General features: G+C 43.0%; 1 protein-coding gene across 1 annotated transcript in view; it reads left to right on the plus strand.

Moving 5' to 3' along the window:
• The window catches only part of intu (inturned planar cell polarity protein), a 98940-nt gene that overhangs the window by 35837 nt on the left and 43264 nt on the right, over positions 1 to 19839 (plus strand). The gene's annotated exons all lie outside the window — the stretch shown is intronic.

Consider the following 19839-nt stretch of genomic DNA (forward strand, 5'->3'; position numbering starts at 1 on the left):
TTTAAATTATAGAAATTATGCTTATGTTACGTCATCATGTTGAGGAGAGTTGGACAAAGGAAAGCGTTCCTATAGTAGGCTGAAATATTTTTTGTTGACCGTCACTGTTTCCCATTTGTTTTAGCCACACAAGTACTTATTGTTTATTTTATTTTGCATTATAATAATTGATTACTGCTTTTTTGATCATTTTGTTACAATAAACCTGGATCACTTTCAAGACAAATTCAACATCCTTTTCTTTTTACTTTTCTCTGGAGTGACGCGTCAGCAAGTGGCCTCAGCGGCCTTTTTTTGTTCCTACATTTAGTCAACAAAAAAATATCCGCATCTATAAGGACACTTGGGATCTTGGAGTTTTGACCACAGCCACACTGGAGGATTGGAGTGGATTTGTATTGGGCTTGGAGTAGCTCACAGCCTCGGAGAACAAAGCCGACTCCCGTGTAAAAGGAACGAAAAGGAGAAATCAGCATTGACGGCGACGGCGCATCACAGCCATGAGAAGCGGTATGTTTATTCCTTCTGTATACATTTACTGAAAGTTTTGGACACAGTTTGGAAACGTATTGGATGTCGCTTGTCCATTGGGCGCTGGATGCACAGAAGTCGGCTGATGTTAAAGACAGTTTTTGGATTGTTGTGGCACCGTGGCTGCTGAAGTGGATTGAAGGATTGCATTGACAAAGTGTGACCTGTGTGCAGCTGAAGCTGAAATGGCTGCCCTGGTTGTGAGACAAAAGCTCCTGAAACACAAACATGCTTTAGAGGAGCAAGAGGAGTTGTTCAGGAGGAAAAAGGAGCTGTTGGAGCTGGAAGCGGACATTGCTGCTAACATGGCAAAAGTGCAAGTACTGGAAGCTGCAAGAAACTTGAGTGTGCAAGGTAAACCATCCAAAGTGTCCAATGGAATGATTGATTGATGATTGATGATGATTTTGAAAATAAACAAGCAGGAAAGGAAGCACTTGATGTTGAGAAAAAATCTTCTGAGCCCAAACCTCAAGACTTGCACCCACAAGGACACACAATCACAGAGAAAGGTATCACCAATCCACATCCCTTTAAAGGACCTGCAACAACAGACAGAGCTGCAGCTCATATTCAACCTTCCACTACAGATCCCATCACACTCCACTCAGGCTTTAGGAGCACAGTTGATCATGTGACATCTCCAGGCACCTTACCTCGCTCAAGCAATGGTGAGTGTGAACAGAGAAACATTTTTTCAGTTTTGGAGAAGCAAAACGAAATAACTGCATTGTTAGTTCAACAACAATGTCTTTCCTCGATGCCAAAGAGGGAAATTCAAGTTTTTGATGGTGACCCGCTACAGTATCAGACAGTATCTGGAGTGAGAACTCCAGAGATTGTCTGTATTACTTAGAGCAACACACAAGAGGACAGCCAAGAGAGATGGTAAGAAGCTGCCTGCACATGGACTCGGACAGAGGGCAAAGGCAAAGTCTTTACTGCAGGAGCATTTTGGCAACGAGCATAAGATCGCCACAACCTACATGGAGAAGGCTCTTTCATGGCCATCAATAAAACCAGATGACACAAAGGCTCTTCAGGCGTATACTCTTTTTCTTCAAGGATGTTGTAACGCTATGGAAGATGTAAATTACTTGAGAGAACTTGACATGCCTTCCAACATGCTCATTGTCATGAGTAAACTGCCCTATCAGCTGAGAGACAAATGGAGATCAGCAGTGGGTGATTTCCAGGAAAGATATCATCGTAGAGCTATCTTCAAGGACATGGTGAATTTCCTGGAAAGACAAGTGAAGGTTTTGACAGATCCAGTGTTTGGTGACATTAAAGACCCCCCTGCAGTGAGCAAAGATGTGAGGAGATCCAAATCACAGCCTCAACCCAGAGTGAAAGGTAGTATCTTTACCACGACTGTGACACCTGCAGATAAAGATAAAAATGAAAAAGGCACAGAGGAAAGTTTGCTTGTCTGCAAAAGCTGTTTGTTTTGTGATGGTGGACATGTTTTGGATGTGTGTTTAAAGTTTGAAAAGAGAACACACAATGAGAAGATTGCTTTCTTCAGAGAAAATGGATTGTGTTTTGGCTGTTTGTGTAAAGGGCACCTCAGCAGAGACTGTAGAAAGCGACTCACCTGCGACATATGTGCTTTAAAGCACCCCAGGATGTTGCATATCCACCAAAGGAAAAAGGAGATGGACAAACAGCAAACAGAGGCAAAGGAGACAGCTAAAAGGAGTGCTGTAGCATATGTGCAAACCAGTGGTCTTACTGGGGCCGGTGAACACAACTGTAAACTGTCAATTGTGCCTGTACAGGTGAAAGCCAAGAAGAGAAATGCAATAGTGCATACATATGCATTTCTTGATCCAGGGAGTACTGCGTTATTTTGTACAGTAGGCCTGATGAACAAGCTAAGGCTCCAAGGAAGAAGGTCCAGTATCCTACTGAGAACAATGGGTCAAAAGAAGGTTGTTGAAACCAACATTGTTTCAGGCCTCGAAGTTGCTGGACTGAATAGCAGCTATTTTTGTGACCTTCCAGGAACATACACTCAGAAGAATATGCCTGTGCATCAAGGAAACATCCTGCCTGCTATTGATTCTGAGGTAGACCTGCTGATTGGCTCAGATGTGCCAAAGGCTCTGGAACCATTGGAAGTTGTCCAGAGTGTGGAAAATGGACCTTATGCTGTGAAAACTATGCTCGGGTGGACAGTAAATGGATCTCTAGGAAAAGGGACTGATGATGCTCAGGACCAATCGACAGTCAGCATGAACAGGATATCAGTTGTGAGACTTGATGAGCTGTGGGAGCAACAGTTCAGGAATGACTTCCCTGAGTGAGTCAGAGAGGATGAAGAACCTTCAAGAGAGGACAAGCTATTCTTGGATGTGGTCTCACAATCTACAAAGCTGATTGACGGACATTACTGCATTCAGTTGCCTTTTAGGACAGAGAGATCTGCATACCTGACAACAGAAGTCTTGCTGAACAGCGTACACTGAACCTGAAGAGAAGATTTGGAAGAGATCCATCTTTTCACTCAGAGTACACCAGCTTCATGTCTGACATAATAACTAAAGGTTATGCAGAAAAGGTGCCAGATTGTGTCTTGGAACGCAGTGATGGCAGGAAATGGTATCTACCACACCACGGGGTTCTGCATCCACAAAAGAAAAAGCTAAGAGTAGTGTTTGACTGTGGAGCATTGTTTCAGGGAGTCTCACTGAATTCTCAGCTTTTACAGGGTCCGGATTTGACCAGCACGTTACTGGGAGTCTTGACTAGATTCCGCAAAGAGTCTGTTGTCATTGCTGCAGATGTTGAAGCAATGTTTCATCAAGTCAAAGTGCCAGAGGACGACTGTGACTTCTTGAGGTTCCTCTGGTGGCCTAATGGAGATTACAGTCAAAGTATGGTGGAATACAGGATGACAGTGCATCTTTTTGGAGCAACTTTGTCGCCTAGTTGTGCAAATTTTGCCCCCAGGAGATGTGCGGAGGACAACATGAAAGAGTTCAGCCCTCAAGCTGTTAATATCATCCTGAACAATTTCTACGTGCATGATTGCCTCGTCTCAGTAGATTCAGAGGAGGATGCAATAACTCTTTATTGTGAGCTCAGCGCACTTTGTTTCAAGGGAGGCTTCCTGCTTAACAAGTGGATCAGTAACAGCCGTCGCGTGTTGGCCTCCATACCAGAAATAGAAAAAGCAAAAGAAATGAAGAACCTGGATATGGACTGTGACAACCTACCTGTGGAGAGAGTCCTAGGTGTACAGTGGTGTGTTCAATCAGACGTCTTCAGGTTCAAAATCACCTTAAAAGACAGACCTCTCACAAGAAGGGGGATTCTCTCAACAGTGAGTTCAATATGTGATCCCCTAGGAATATTCGCTCCTGTTGTCCTGACTGCCAAGAAAATCCTGCAAGATCTTTGCAGAAAAAAAGGTTGGTTGGGATGATGTATTGCCTGAGTCTACTGTACGGGAGTGGTTGTGTTGGATCCAGGAGCTTCAAAAGCTAGAAGACTTCAAGGTTGACAGATGCTTCAAATCCACAGACTTTGGAACAGTGTCATCTGCTCAGCTGCACCATTTTTCAGATGCATGTGAGGACAGTTATGGAACTGTGAGTTGTCTGCTGCTGCATAACAACCATGGCCAAACACACTGCGGGTTTGTTATGGGAAAAGCAAGAGTAGCTCCATTAAAGCCAACCACTATCCCTCGAATGGAGTTGACTGCAGCTACAATGGCAAGCAGAATGGACACAATGTGGATAAAAGAGCTGCAGATGGAACTGACAGACTCTATGTTCTGGACCGATAGCACCTCTGTGCTTAAATACATCAATAACAAAACCACCAGATTTCGGACTTTTGTGGCCAACAGAGTTGCTGAAATTCACAAAGTCTCACACGCACGAGATATGTCAGCACTGCTAATAATCCAGCAAACATGGCTTCCAGAGGTTTAAGAGTTGCAACTTTTCTTCAAAAGGAAACGTGGACGTGCTGACGTATTGCGGTAAGCGAGTTGTGTCATTTCCGGTGTTTCTGTGACAGCGTCTCTGTACTGCTCTGGTGAATTCTAGTAGCCTGTTTTCTCACTTCAGTTGCTTTAACGTCTACTTCCAGTCTTAACCCACACTGGTTCTGTTTAAGCACTTATAGCTCTCCTCCTTTCTACAACTTTCTCGCTAAGCTCTTAGCTGTTGTTTGCACATTACTAGCCTTGGTAGCTACATTAGCTTTACAGCTAACGATGGCTTCTCCCTCTGCTCTTTCTTGCTCGGTGTGCCAAATGTTCAGTTATGCCTCTGCCTCCTTTAGCGACAGTAGTAATTGTAATAAGTGTAGCTTATTTGCTGCGTTGGAGGCGAGGCTTAGTGAATTAGAAGCAAGGCTTTGCACCATGGAAAACCATTCAGTAGCTGCGGTAGTTAGCCAGCCCCCTGTAGCCGGTGCGGAGCCACATAGCATAGCCTTAGCCTCTGCTAACTGTCCTCCGGTAACTCCCGTTCAGCCGGGAGGTTGGGTTACGGTTCGCCAGAAGCACAGCTCCAAGCCGAAGCCCGCAGCTCACCACCAGCCTGTTCACGTTTCCAACCGCTTTTCCCCACTCAGCGACACACCCGCTGAGGATAAAACTCTGGTTATTGGCAGCTCTATTCTGAGAAACGTGAAGTTAGCAACACCAGCGACCATAGTCAAATGCATCCCTGGGGCCAGAGCAGGCGACATTGAATCTAATTTAAAACTGCTGGCTAAAGCTAAACGTAGATTCAGTAAGATTGTTATTCATGTCGGCGTCAATGACACCCGGTTACGCCAATCGGAGGTCACTAAAATTAATATTGCCTCGGTGTGTGAATATGCCAAAACGATGTTGGACTCCGTAGTTTTCTCTGGACCCCTCCCAAATCTGACTAGTGATGACATGTTTAGCCGCATGTCATCATTTAATCGCTGGCTGTCCAGGTGGTGTCCAGCAAACAATGTGGGTTTCGTTAATAATTGGCAAACTTTCTGTGGAAAACCTGGTCTTATTAGGAGAGACGGCATTCATCCCACTTTGGATGGAGCTGCTCTCATTTCTAGGAACCTGGCAAACTTTATTAGTAATTTAAATCCCTGACAACCCAGAGTTGAGACCAGGACTCAGAGTCGCAGTCCTATACGCTTCTCTGAGCTTCTAGTTCAGTTACCCAGCCATAGTTTTCATAGTTTTATACAAACGATGTCTGTCCCCCGACCACCTAAATTATTTAAATCTAAAATTAAACAAAGAGGAGTTGTGCATAACAACCTCATAAAAATTAAAACCTCTTCTGTGACAGAAAGACAAAACAGGAGAATTAAATGCGGACTGTTAAATATCAGGTCTCTGTTGTCTAAAGCAGTGTTAGTAAACGAATTAATATCAGATAATCATATTGATTTACTCAGTCTCACTGAAACCTGGCTGTGTCAAGATGAATATGTCAGTCTAAATGAGTCCACTCCTCCCAGTCATAATAATACCCACATTCCTCGAGGCAGCGGCCGAGGAGGGGGAGTTGCAGCCATTTTTAACTCTAGTCTGTTAATCAGCCCTAAACCTAAACTAAATTTTCATTCATTTGAAAGCCTCGTTCTTCGTCTTTTACATCCGACCTGGAAAACCTCGCAGCCACTTTTATTTGTTATAGTGTACTGTGCTCCTGGCCCGTATTCTGAATTTGTATCTGAATTCTCAGAGTTTTTATCCAGTTTAGTTCTTAAATCAGATAAAGTTATTGTAGGCGATTTTAACATTCATGTTGGCGTTGATAATGACTCCTGGCTACGCGTTTATCTCATTATTAGACTCCATTGGCTTCGGTCAGGGTGTACATGAACCCACTCATTGTTTTAACCATACCCTCGATCTAGTTCTCACGTATGGAATTGAAATTGATAACCTAAAAGTCTTTCCACAGAATCCCTCGCTATCGGATCATTATCTGATTACTTTTGATTTCTTTTTACTCGATTACACGACACTCAGCAACAGTTACTATACTAGATGTTTATCGGATAGTGCTGTCGCAAAATTTAAGGAAAAGATTACTCCGTTGTTAAATTCAATACCAAGTCCCTCAGTAACAGAGGTTTCCCGTACCGACTTAGATCATTTTGTTGATAGCGCCGTAGGCTCGCTGCGAACAACACTTGACTCTGTAGCTCCTCTTAAAAAGAAGTTAAAAAAGCAAAGAAAGTTCGCTCCTTGATATAACTCTCAAACCCGTAAGTTAAAACAAATATCGCGAAAATTTGAAAGGAATTGGCGATTAACCAAACTGGGCCAGAATCTCGTTTAATCTGGACAGACAGTCTCAAAACTTATAAGAGGGCCTCCATGCCAGAGCAAACTATTACTCAGCATTAATAGAAGACAATAAGAACAACCCCAGGTTTCTTTTCAGCACTGTAGCCAGGCTGACTGAGGGTCAAAACTCTATTGAGCCTTGTATTCCTTTAGCCCTTAGCAGTAATGATTTTATGAGCTTTTTTAATGACAAAATTCTAACTATTAGAGGCAAAATTCACGACCTCCTGTCCTCAGATAGTACCTATCTAACCTCAAACACAGCTGTAAGACCTAATATATATTTAGATTGCTTCTCCCCAATTTCTCTTTAAGAATTGACCGCAGTGATTTCTTCATCTAAATCATCAACGTGTCTCTTAGACCCCATCCCAACTAGGCTACTTAAGGAGGTCTTTCCTTAACACTCATATATTAGATATGATCAATATATCCTTATTAACAGGCTATGTACCACAGTCTTTTAAGGTAGCTGTAATTAAACCTCTACTAAAAAAGCTCACCCTGGATCCAGAGGTGTTAGCCAACTATAGACCAATATCTAATCTTCCCTTTATGTCAAAGATCCTTGAGAAAGTAGTCACAGACCAGCTGTGTGATTTTCTCCATGATAATAATTTATTTGAGGAATTTCAGTCAGGATTTAGAGTGCATCATAGCACTGAGACAGCACTAGTCAAAATTACAAATGACCTTCTCATTGCTTCAGACAAAGGACTTGTCTCTGTACTTGTTTTATTAGATCTTAGTGCAGCGTTTGACACAATTGACCATCAAATTCTACTGCTGAGACTGGAACACTTAATTGGCCTAAAAGGTTCTGCACTGAGCTGGTTTAAATCTTATTTATCTGATCATTTTCAGTTTGTTGACGTCCATAATGAATCATCCTCACGTACCAAAGTTTGTTTTGGAGTTCCGCAAGGTTCTGTGCTTGGACCAATCCTATTTACTCTATATATGCTTCCTTTAGGTAACATCATTAGAAATCACTCTATAAATTTCCATTGTTATGCGGATGATCCTCAGTTGTAGTTATCGATGAAGCCAGAAGAAACTAATCAATTAACTAAACTCCATAACTGCCGTAAAGACATAAAAACTTGGATGAGCACCAATTTCCTGATGTTAAATTCAGACAAAACTGAAGTTATTGTTCTTGGCCCCAAACAACTCAGAGACTCTTTATCTGATGACATAGTTTCCCTAGATGGCATTGCTCTGGCCTCTAGCACTACTGTAAGAAACCTCGGAGTGATATTTGATCAAGATTTGTCTTTTAATTTTCATTTAAAACAAACCTCACGGACTGCATTTTTTCATCTGCGTAATATTGCGAAAATTAGGCCTATCCTGACCCGAAAAGATGCAGAAAAATTGGTCCACGCTTTTGTTACCTCTATTATCAGGTGGCTCTAGTAAGTCCTTAAAAACTCTCCAGCTAATTCAGAATGCAGCAGCACGTGTACTAACAGGAACTAAGAAACGTGATCATAATTCTCCTGTTTTAGCTTCTCTGCACTGGCTCCCTGTAAAATCCAGAATTGAATTTAAAATCCTACTGTTAACTTATAAAGCTCTAAATGGTCAAGCTCCATCATATCTTAGAGAGCTCATAGTGCCATATTATCCCACCAGAACACTGCGCTCTGAGAACGCAGGGTTACTCATGGTCCCTAAAGTCTCCAAAAGTAGATCAGGAGCCAGAGCCTTTAGCTATCAGGCTCTTCTCCTGTGGAATCATCTTCCTGTTACGGTCCAGGAGGCAGACACCGTCTCCACATTTAAGACTAGACTTAAGACTTTCCTCTTTGATAAAGCTTATAGTTAGGGCTGGCTCAGGCTTGCCCTGTACCAGCCCCTAGTTAGGCTGACTTAGGCCTAGTCTGCCGGAGGACCCCCCTATAATACAACGGGCACCTTCTCTCCTTCTCTCTCTCTCTCTCTCTCTCTCTCTCTCTCTCTCTCTCTCTCTCGTATTCTATTACTGCATCTTGCTAACTCAGCCATTCTGGATGTCACTAACTCGGCTTCTTCTCCAGAGCCTTTGTGCTCCACTGTCTCTCAGATTAACTCATATCGCAGCGGTGCCTGGACAGCGTGACGTGTGTGGTTGTGCTGCTGCCGTGGTCCTGCCAGATGCCTCCTGCTGCTGCTGCCATCATTAGTCATTAGTCATACTTCTACTGTTATTATACACATATGACTATTGTCACACATGTATACTGCCAGATATTAATACATACTTTCAACATATTGTACCACAGTAGCCAGAACTATAACTATAATATTATTACTTTCAACAATGTTCTTGTAAGCTACTGTCATTACCTGCATCTCTCTCTCTCTCTTTGTGTCTCATTGTGTCATATGGATTACTGTTAATTTGTTATGCTGATCTGTTCTGTACGACATCTATTGCACGTCTGTCCATCCTGGAAGAGGGATCCCTCCTCAGTTGCTCTTCCTGAGGTTTCTACCGTTTTTTTTCCCCGTTAAAGGGTTTTTTTGGGGAGTTTTTCCTTATCCGCTGCGAGGGTCATAAGGACAGAGGGATGTTGTATGCTGTAAAGCCCTGTGAGGCAAATTGTGATTTGTGATATTGGGCTTTATAAATAAAATTGATTGATTGATTGATTGATTGATGGCTGCATGGGCCTCAATTTCTTCTTCAGCCTCAGGAAGATTGGCCTACAAATCCTGATGGATTGGAAAAAATCTCACCCCAGGACTCTGAAGTCAGGAGCATTGTTGCAAATGCCACTCAGGTAACAACCGACACCGTGGATCCGATAACACACTTCATCCACCATTTCTCATCCTGGACTCATCTGAAAAGAGCTGTGGCATGGATGCTCAGACTCAAAGGACTTCTTCTGCACCTCAGCAGAAAGAGGAAACAAACCACTGATGCTCATGCTCAACTTAACTCTGACAACATCCATCAGGGAAACCCGCCAAAAAAGAACACAGGAAATCTTAAGACTCAGGAAAACCCTTGTCTCACAGTGGAGGAACTGGCAGCTGCTGAAATGGAGATAATCTGCTTTTGTCAGAGAAAAAGGTTTGCAGATGAAATCTCATGTCTCAGGAAGGAATCCTCCTGCAAGGAGCGGACCAACCACATTTTCAAACTCAGCCCCATCCTGGAAAATGATATGTTGAGAGTTGGAGGACGACTCAGCAGGGCAGCAATGCCAGAAGAGATGAAACGCCTTATCATATTGGCTAAAGATTTCCACATTTCAGATCTGATTCTGTGGCATGTTCATGAAGAGGTGGTGGGTCATGGTGGTCGCAACCATATGTTATCCAGACTACGCCAGAAATACTGAATTCCTGGTGCCACTGTGTTGATCAGAAAAATAATCTCAAAATGTGTTGTTTGCCGGCGTGTAGACACTGCCCCTGGTCAACAGCAGATGGCAGACTTGCCCCAAGATAGAGTTACTCCTGATGAACCTCCATTTACATATGTTGGAGTGGACTATTTTGGACCCTTTGAAGTAAAGCATGGAAGGAAGGTGATGAAGTGCTATGGTGTCATTTTTACATGCTTAGCTGTAAGAGCAGTTCACCTCGAAGTAGCAACATCACTTGACACTGACTCTTTCTTCAGTGCTCTGCGGCACTTCATAGCCATAGATGTGGTCAGGTCAAAGAACTGCAATCTGATAATGGCACCAACTCTGTGGGAGCTCAGCAGGAGTTGAAAGAAGCAATCGACAGTTGGAATCAAAATCAGATCCACAATGCACTGCTTAACAAAGGAATCAACTGGATCTTCAACCCCCCTGCTGGCTCACATCATGGAGGTGTATGGGAAAGACTGATAAAAATCAGTGCGAAGGGTTCTGAACTCAAATTTGAACGTACAAAGTCTTGATGAGGAGGGTCTTCACACAGTTTTATGTGAAGCAGAGGCAATTCTCAACAGTCGACCAATCACCAAGGCCTCTACAGACCCTAACGACCTGGAGGCACTTACCCCAAACCACCTTCTACTCCTCAAGACAACGCCTTCCCTTCCACCAGGACAGTTTGACAAGGATGGCATATATGCTCGCCGCAGGTAGAGACAGATTCAGTATGTGTCAGACCTGTTTTGGAAAAGGTGGATTCAAGAATATCTTCCTCAACTTCAGGAAAGGCAGAAATGGTCCAACATCAGACGTAATTTCACCACAGGAGACATCGTGGTCATACTGGATGAATCAGCACCTCGAAACACCTGGCTGACTGGAAAAATTGCAGAGACCATCTTGGACAAAAAGGGACTTGTTCGTCATGTGCGGATAAAGACCAAGACTGGATTTCTGAACAGACCGATTAACAAGATTTGTCTTCTGCTGGAAGCAGAAGAACTTTGAAAAGCCCAAATTGACTTTGTTTTTGTTGTGTGGTTTTTTTTTTTTGGACTTTGACTTTTGCCCCTTGCCCCCGCATACACTACACCACAGTACATACACTATGGACTCTTTGCTGATCTTGAGTGATGGTGAAGATCACTCTTATTCAAAGACTGTGTGCGAAGAAGAAAGAAGATCTCCATAATAGATTGTGTAATATTGAAATGTACTGGTGTGTGTGTTGTTGTATGCTGTACTTGTTATTGTTGTTAGATTGGTAATTATTATTGTTTGAGGCATAATAATTAGGGGCCGGTATTGTAGCAGCCAAAATAATATATATTTGCTTTTGCTTACTTATAATGAACTTTAAGTTTATGTTATGGATAAGTTTAAATTATAGAAATTATGCTTATGTTACGTCATCATGTTGGGGCTTATGGGTGTGGCTTTTTGGTTATTTAAGGGGTTGTGTGGTGACGGGAGTCGGACAAAGGAAAGCGTTCCTATAGTAGGCTGAAATATTTCTTGTTGACCATCACCGTTTCCCATTTGTTTTAGCCACACAAGTACTTATTGTTTGTTATTTGATTTTGCATTATAATAATTGATTGCTGCTTTTTTGATCCTTTTGTTACAATAAACCTGGATCACTTTCAAGACAAATTCAACATCCTTTTCTTTTTACTTTTCTCGGGAGTGACGCGTCAGCAAGTGGCCTCAGCGGCCTTTTTTTGTTCCTACAGGTAATATTAATTGTTTTTCAAGTATTAACGGGTAAGTACTGACAATGGTGGCGCTAGATTAAAAAGTCAGGGGATCACCAAAGATAGAAACATTCACCTGGAGAACATGAATTTCTGTCCCAAATTTTCCACAATCTATCCAATAGTTAGTCATGTCACGTAAGTAATCAGGGTGCATTCTGCAGGGACCATTAATGTGTGTACATTTCATTGCAGCTAGTGGGGTGGGGTACCCTGGAAATCCAGAGTTCTCGCGAGAGCACAATTTGAATTTGCGAGTCACTCTGGCATGGATGCTCATTACCTATGCCGCTGGAGCCGAGCTGCACTGATCGGTGTATCTGATATAGGCGGGCCAGAGGCGAGCTAAACAGATGACGACAGTGTTGCGACGACGAAGTCAGGTATCAGTCAGTAAACATTGCAAGATGGCTACGGATGAACTCCAGTTGTTTGAAACGGCTTTGGCCGCTACAATGAACGAGTTAGACTTGGCTTTTTCTCTAAAAGAGGAACAGAAGACGGTGCTCGAGTCTTTCCTTTGCAAGAAGGATGTTTTTGCTGTTTTGCCGACCGGATACGGCAAGAGCCTAATCTACCAGTTAGCTCCACTGGTAGCGCTCTGGATACATCACCGCGTGTATTGTTCTGATTGGTCATGGTGTTATCCAGTTGCGTGCAGTGATATTTTCAAATGCATGCTTGGTGCCGCCCCTCGAATTGGGCCATTTTCATTACTCATAGCCAGACCCTAAATCTTTCTAGATTTGGGTCTGGATTTCCAGGCTTGGGGTGGGGTATGTTGCCATCAAATGGGGTCATGTTTACTAACTTCACGAGTTGTGACGGTTAGATAGTTTATTGTAACTTAAAGGATAACTTCGGTATTTTTCAACCTGGGCCCTATTTCCCCATGTGTATGTGTGCGTATGATTCATGGGTACATTCATTTATTCATTCATCTTCTAACCGCTTCATCCTCTTGAGGGTCACGGGGGGGCTGGAGCCTATCCCAGCTGACATCGGGCGAGAGGCAGGGTACACCCTGGACAGGAATTTAGAGTTATCAATTAACCTAGTCCCCAATCTGCATGTCTTTGGACTGTGGGAGGAACCCGGAGCTCCCAGAGAGAAACCATGCTGACACGGGGAGAACATGCAAACTCCACACGCCCGGGATCGAACCGGCAACCCTCTTGCTGTGAGGCAAGAGTGCTAACCACCACACCACCGTGCCGCCTTCATGGGTACAACTCGTTCTAAAATTGGTTCAGTATTGAGGGAGGCAGATGCAACCGGAGCCGCGAAATGAGCTAAAACGGTAACGGGGGCAAATGCGTCCCATATAAGTTTGCGCATTAAAAGTGCTTTTTTTCAACCACTGACCGGTTCAGATCGCCAGTGCTATGAGTGCTATGAGTGGAGTCAGCTGTCAGTCGGTGTTGGAGCAGAGAGGGGGAGGGCTGCCCCGCTGGGTACTGTAAGTGAGTATGTGTGTATGAAGTGTGTGTTTTTTCGCCATTGACCGGTTCAGATCAGTGCTATCTCTGTAAATAGCATACTAGCCTTTCCCTTACCTCTGGGCTGTGTGATGTCACGAGCTTTGCTCCACTGTGTCTGTAGCTCTCTTTACTCATGGGACAGCTGTTTTCTTGAGGAAGAGGTGTTTCGGGATTGGATGTCTTCTCTTCTTTGGCTGGCAGTAGTCATCGTGGGAGAAGTAAGCACTGCAGACCTGATGGTCTGCAAGGCACAGTGTCTGGACAGGAGTGTGAGCATCCATTTGTGGCATAACTAGCCACAACTCCAGCATCTCGCCGTCTGACAAAGGCAGCCTATGAAAGCTGTACAGGGTGTTGCGCGACATCCTGTTGTTGCATTCGGGAAAAAGGTCCGTTTATTTGAGCACTCCAAAAACTCCGGTAACACTCCAGGGCATAGGACGTAAAAGACTCCGTCCCAAACTCTGACTCTTCTAGCGTAACACACACACTTCATACACACATACTCACTTACAGTACCCAGTGGGGCCTCCCTCCCCCTCTCTGCTCCAGCACTGACTGACAGCTGACTCCACTCATTCACACTCACCACTGCCCCAGGGTCGCTACAATATGCTATCTACAGAGATAGCACTGGCGATCTGAACCGGTCAGTGGCGAAAAAAAAGCACTTTTATACGGGACGCATTTGCCCCTGTTACCGTTTTAGCTTGTTTCGCGGTTCAATACTGAACCAATTTTAGAATGAGTTGTACCCATGAATCATATGCACACATACACATGGGGAAATAGAGCCCAGGTTGAAAAATACCGAAGTTGTCCTTTAAGAGTTTCTTTCGTAATTTTGAAATATGTCTGAGAAAAATGTTGATATTCCCAACAACCTCGTCCTGTTCCAGTGTCACTATGCATCTGCATTTCCTGCACTACATGACCCTGGGCCCTATTTCAGATAGCAGGCTCAACAAACTCTGAGCCTAATCCCGATCTCTGAGTTGTCTGAGCCTGAGCTGGGAAACTCTTGAGTTCGGTTCCAGAACAGCTGATCAGAATTAGCTCAGTCAACTCTGAGTATGTTCAGCCTGAATTGCTGTTACATTACTTCTGATGTATGTAATCTCCTGTATTCTCAGAACATAAGCATGAAATTCAGCTCAGTAAAGACTGTCAAGGTTCATGGACAAAACAACTGTTTTTTTTGCTAGTGACCCATAATTAGCTTTAGCATGTTTACATATAAATCATCCCAGTGGCTAGCAGACTTTTTTCCCTTTTTCATAGCTTAAACTATTGACTATTGTTCCTGACAGAACTGCTCGGTTGAATTTCAGCCTGCATGCACGGTTTTTCAGCCAAACATTGTTGAAACAGAGCAGCTAATGTTGCTGTAGTGAGAAGTTAGCGGTGTGAGATGACATCCAGGCAGGTAACATTACGTTGTGTTTCATCTCATAACAGCATTGTTTACATACGCCATATGCTCTGTCTATTGTCCTGTATTCTCTCCGAAATGCTGCTGATTTATTTCCGAGTAAATAACGTTACCCATCGTCTTTCTCCTACTTTTGAAATAGACTTTAAAAGTAAAAGCGTATCCTAAACATGACGCTATGGATCGATGTTTTCACTTTGCATCAGTGACATTGGATTGCTGATAATTTAATCCATGTATCGATCCAGATTGATGGTTCGTTACACCTCTATACTGCGGAAATAAACCCAGAAGCTAGAAAACTTTTCCGGCTGTGTGCCAGGTGGGCAACTCCATTGGAGTCAGTAGGCGCTATCTTGGCATCTGTCATCTAGGTGTAACAAAATAAAGAACACAGGCAAATATCCAGAGGGACAATCTGTATCTCTGCTAGGGCCCGTTCTCAATCCAACACTTTGGATTCTCTCTGTGGGCTCCCCCACCCCACCCCACAGCTCTGTGCAGCCAGACAGTCTGCATTGTCTGTATTTACACCCCTGATAGTGGCTGATATGATCCGCCGACAGACCAACATTGCAATCCCTGGACTAACACCACGAGCATGGCTAAAAATACATAAACATGCTAAACCCAACCACACAAGCTTCAAACAATGTACATCCAGTGAGACTATGATATAAAACCTGCACTCATCGGTCAACCCAGTCATCAGCATCATCACCCAGTAATTTTGCACAGGCATCACCAAATGTTGGTTCATTTCTCATCATGGGCTGTTTCTCTAACCTTTGGAGATTAGATTTCCATTTGCTCCATGTTGGGAGATCACCACATAACTATTAAACTATAATTGCTATTCTCGGGAATCAGTTCAGCACAACAGAGAGCATCTGGACCAAATTCTTCCTTGAGAAAAATGTGCATGTGTGCCAGGACAAAAACCTCACCACTTAACTGTTTCTTGGGTAAGAAACATTGTTGGTGGTGCACATCAGAGCAGTTTTATGGGTTTGCAGCTTTTGTCCTGATAGTAACAAGAGAGATGTGAGTCAAGGAATACTCCCAAGATATTTGTAGGTTTGCATAGTAAAAAAAAAAAAAAAAAAAAGCTGCTCTTTTGCCTCATTCTCACGACTGTCAGCTTGTCAGTGTGTATTTTGATTGAGACATTGATTCCAGTATCTTAAGCTGTACCTGTTCAGACAGGTACAGTGTCATCAGAGTTTATGGTTTACATAAAGTTTGGTGATCTCAGGTTACGCACAAAACATAGACTTGCATGGTGTCTAAACCTGCTTCAGACCAGGCTGGCTGCTTTCAGGGCCAGGTGTTGATAACTTCTCACAGCAAACTACATATCTGAACATGTTTTAACATCTTGGTGAAGGTTCTCAGTCATCCAGGTCATGGTAATCTGAAGTGCTATATCGTAGGCAACTGGACTTGCTTGAGTTTCTTGAAGACGTTTCGCCTCTCATCCAAGACGCTTCTTCAGGTATAACGGACTGTTGCGGAGTTTCACACTTTAAACTCTGTATGGGTGTGAACCCTTGCAGAGTTGTTGAGGTCACATGTGAGTTGTTGACAGCCTCCACAAAATGACATTTTAAGTCTTGTGTGTGATTTATCCTGGCTTCATATTAGCAGAGGAAATCTCTGCTCATTGCTATGCTAATTTATACAGTGTAAAATGCCATAGGCTTGAGCTAATAACATTAGCATGTTGTATTTGTTTAGAAAACGTGTTTAGTATTTGACAGTTGTTTTGTAGGTGAACCTTGTGAGTTGTAATGGAGCTGTATTTTGTAACGTTACCTTTGTTAAATGTTGCTGTTGTCCCTGGCTTCACATGAGTAGATGAAAAGTTGACAGTTGCTGCTAGGCTAATTTATACAATGCAAAATGCCATAGGCTTGTGCTAAAAACATTAGCATGTTGTATTTGTGGGGAAAATGTGTCCAGATAAAAAGCGTTTGTCTGTGAATGCTGCGAGTTATAGTGAAGCTGATTTGTGTACTTGTGTTTGAAATTGTCTCTATTAAACCATGTTTAATGTGTGTTTAATGTGTGTTTTGAATCAGTTAAACTTTACAGCACTTCACAGAAACCCCACCGCCGACTAGTGTTTTGGAGGTGTAACTGCAGAGTGACACAGACACACCACTGCACATGTATGAATACTCAATGTGTCATACCATGCACTTGTGGAGTGGATTGTTTTGTTTCACCAATATACTAATCTGTGCATTCCTGGCTGCACTGAACTGAATGCACTGCATTGCTCTGCTTATTATGTTTTAACATCCTCATACTACATTCACTCTTCTAAGATGTTTGTCTTTTTCTTTTGTAGCTCCTCTTCATTCACAAAAGCCACATGTTTTATTTTTAGTCACTGAGTGTTCGTCAGGAGATCTTTAGGTATCAAATGACAAAGTGGCGTCAGTGCATACCTTAACTGAACATACCTTTGGGAGTGTGCAGGGGACGTCTAAGATTTTTATCAATGACTGAAATATAAAAACCAAACAGGCACATGCAGAACAAGAGAAAATCCATAATTTTTTGAATGCATAATATTAGATTTGTGCAGCAGTACTAGTTCAGTGGGATTGTTGATAAAGCAGTCTGGAAGCTGCAGGTGAAAATATAAATGCCATTGTTCGAGTTTTGTGCAGTGAGGGTTATGAAACAACATGAACCAAGAGGTCAGCCTGAATCCAAGAGTGTGCAGAGGATCTGTTCCAGATATTCATGTAATCAATCCCTGACCTCTGTTTCAAGAGCCAGAGGGAAGTGAGAGACGTTTTTCTGCAGAAGTACTGTAATTTTTGTGCTTGAAATCAAATTGGGAGATAGTCCAACCCTTCGAATGTGAACAAATATTAAGTGCAAAGTATCAGTCGTGGGGAAATGTACATTTTTATCCAAAATAAACCTGAAACATTTTAAGTTCAGCACAGTGGGAAGCGCGTTAACATCTGTTCCTAAAAAACAAAACATAGATTGCATTGAAGCAAAGCATGTTGCTGCTCAGCGTTTGTGTAGCAACCCGGAGTGATGAGATAACTTATGAACTGCGTAATCTTCAAGAGCCTTAACAGAGAGGGGTGGTGCGAGATAGAGTCCTGCTTATGTTAATCAGTGCAGGATACTTTCCCAGAGAAAACTTGGCAAGTGGTTATATTTTAGACACGTTGTCATTATTATTACTGCGTTCAGCCAAACTAACTGTGTTACAACATGAATTCAAATCAATCAATGTGCTGAGCAGATAGCGGGTGTTATGTACTAAAGAGAAGTGTTGCTCCATATCAACTGTGTGTGATTTAATAACCCTGTGAATTCACATTCAGCTAAATCTTTTCCACATTTTTCCCCTGCTCCATGAAAGTATTTTTTATTTAGATACTGTATACTTCAAAAAGGTCAAATTTAGGAGTGAGCTATATACACTCACTGGCCACTTTATTAGGTACACCTGTTCAACTGCTTGTTAACGCAAATCGCTATTTAGCCAATCACGTGGCAGCAACTCAATGCATTTAGGAATGTAGACATGGCCAAGACGACCTGCTGAAGTTCAAACCGAGCATCAGAATGGGGAAGGAAGGTGATTTAAGTGACTTTAAATGTAGCATGGTTGTTGGTGCCAGACAGGGTGGTCTGAGTATTTCAGAAACTGCTGATCTACTGGGATTTTACCTGAGTATTGTTGCTGACCGTGTCCATCCCTTTATGACCACAGTGTACCCATCTTCTGATGGCTACTTCCAGCAGGATAACGCACCATGTCACAAAGCTCAAATCATCTCAAACTGGTTTCTTGAACATGACAATGAGTTCACTGTACTCCAATGGCCTCCACAGTCACCAGATCTCAGTCCAATAGAGCACCTTTGGGATGTGGTGGAACGGGAGATTCACATCATGGATGTGCAGCCGACAAATCTGCAGCAACTGTGTGATGCTATCATGTCAATATGGACCAAAATCTCTGAGGAATGTTTCCAGCACCTTGTTGAATCTATGCCACCAAGAATCTTGGTGTCTTGGGTGGGATGGGTCCTTCAGAGTTTTCAGTTTTTGACTTTTTTGAGGCAGCGAGAACTGTATAGCTCTCCTATGGAGGGGAGAGGACAGCCAATAATTTTCCGGGCGGTGTTGACAACCCTCTGGAGCACTCTTCTGTCTGCTTCTGTGCAGCTTGCATTACACACATACACAGTAGGTCAGCACAGTAGGTCAGCACACTCTCTGGAGCAGTGATAGAAGAACACAAGCAGTTTGTGGGTGAGCTGGTTCTTCCTGAGAAGTCTCTTCTGTGCCTTCTTAATAGGTAGTAGTGGAATAATGAGTGGAGTGGAGAGTGAAGTCAAGCTGCCTCTGTGTGGGTGGTAATCTGAGGTGGTCTGTTTGTTGTGTTGTTAGACAGTATGGTGACTCATGCATGTTAGTGCATGTGAGTCCCTGTGTGTGTGTCCCTCTGGCTTGCCAGTTGCCAACGCTCAGACCTGCACCCATACATCTGTTATAGCTGATAAAATCGTGAAAGCATAGTGGCCCCGTTTCCCAAAAATAACATTTGGATGTTACGAAACTGCTCTCCTAATTACGCTGTCACCAACAGAGCTAGTTCCTAGCATTCGTAGCTTCATATTTGCTGTTATTTTCGGATCAAATTTGCCTTTCAGTTTGTCTCTTCTCTTCTTCTATAGGTATTTTATTCCTCAGACCAATTTGGTTGTCGTGTCTCCTTGTCTTGACTATCAGTCCGACTTTGTGAGATGAGGTGCAACAACAGGTGCCTGGGCTATCACAAGTGTACATTCAAGCAAACAAATAGTCTCCATGGAAACAAAATTTTACAGCTGTAAAATCTTTTTCAGTGCTGTAAATGCCTTAACGTCTTTCGTTGACTAAAGAAACCTTTCAAGAGATTCTCTGCAACACCCTTTATGTC

Source organism: Epinephelus fuscoguttatus, linkage group LG23 (assembly GCF_011397635.1).
Source record: "Epinephelus fuscoguttatus linkage group LG23, E.fuscoguttatus.final_Chr_v1".
In the NCBI taxonomy this organism is placed as follows: domain Eukaryota; kingdom Metazoa; phylum Chordata; class Actinopteri; order Perciformes; family Serranidae; genus Epinephelus; species Epinephelus fuscoguttatus.